The 201-nt window shown below is 43.8% G+C and overlaps 1 protein-coding gene across 1 annotated transcript in view; it reads right to left on the bottom strand.

Moving 5' to 3' along the window:
* The window catches only part of LOC119591549 (nuclear transcription factor Y subunit beta-like), a gene marked incomplete at its 5' end in the record, with an annotated part of 3,301 nt that overhangs the window by 2,752 nt on the left and 348 nt on the right, over positions 1-201 (bottom strand).

Below are 201 nucleotides of genomic sequence, written 5' to 3'. Positions count from 1 at the left end.
CTTTAAGGTATCAATGTTGCAAACCCAATAAATCAGCAAGCACATTCTGAATTTCCGAGCCAGTTCTTACGTTAACATTCAATCCCTCGCAAGGCAACACAAAACTCAAGGCTTTTACCCCCAAAAACCTCTCCAACCCCACCCAAAAACACCTATCAAAGAGCATTCCCTCTTCCCCCCCCCTGAAGATAAAAAAGAGAC

Source organism: Penaeus monodon, chromosome 28 (genome assembly GCF_015228065.2).
Source record: "Penaeus monodon isolate SGIC_2016 chromosome 28, NSTDA_Pmon_1, whole genome shotgun sequence".
NCBI classification, from domain to species: Eukaryota; Metazoa; Arthropoda; class Malacostraca; order Decapoda; family Penaeidae; genus Penaeus; species Penaeus monodon.
The sequence above is the reverse complement of the archived record's forward strand: the minus strand, read 5'-3'. Positions and strand labels throughout refer to the sequence as shown.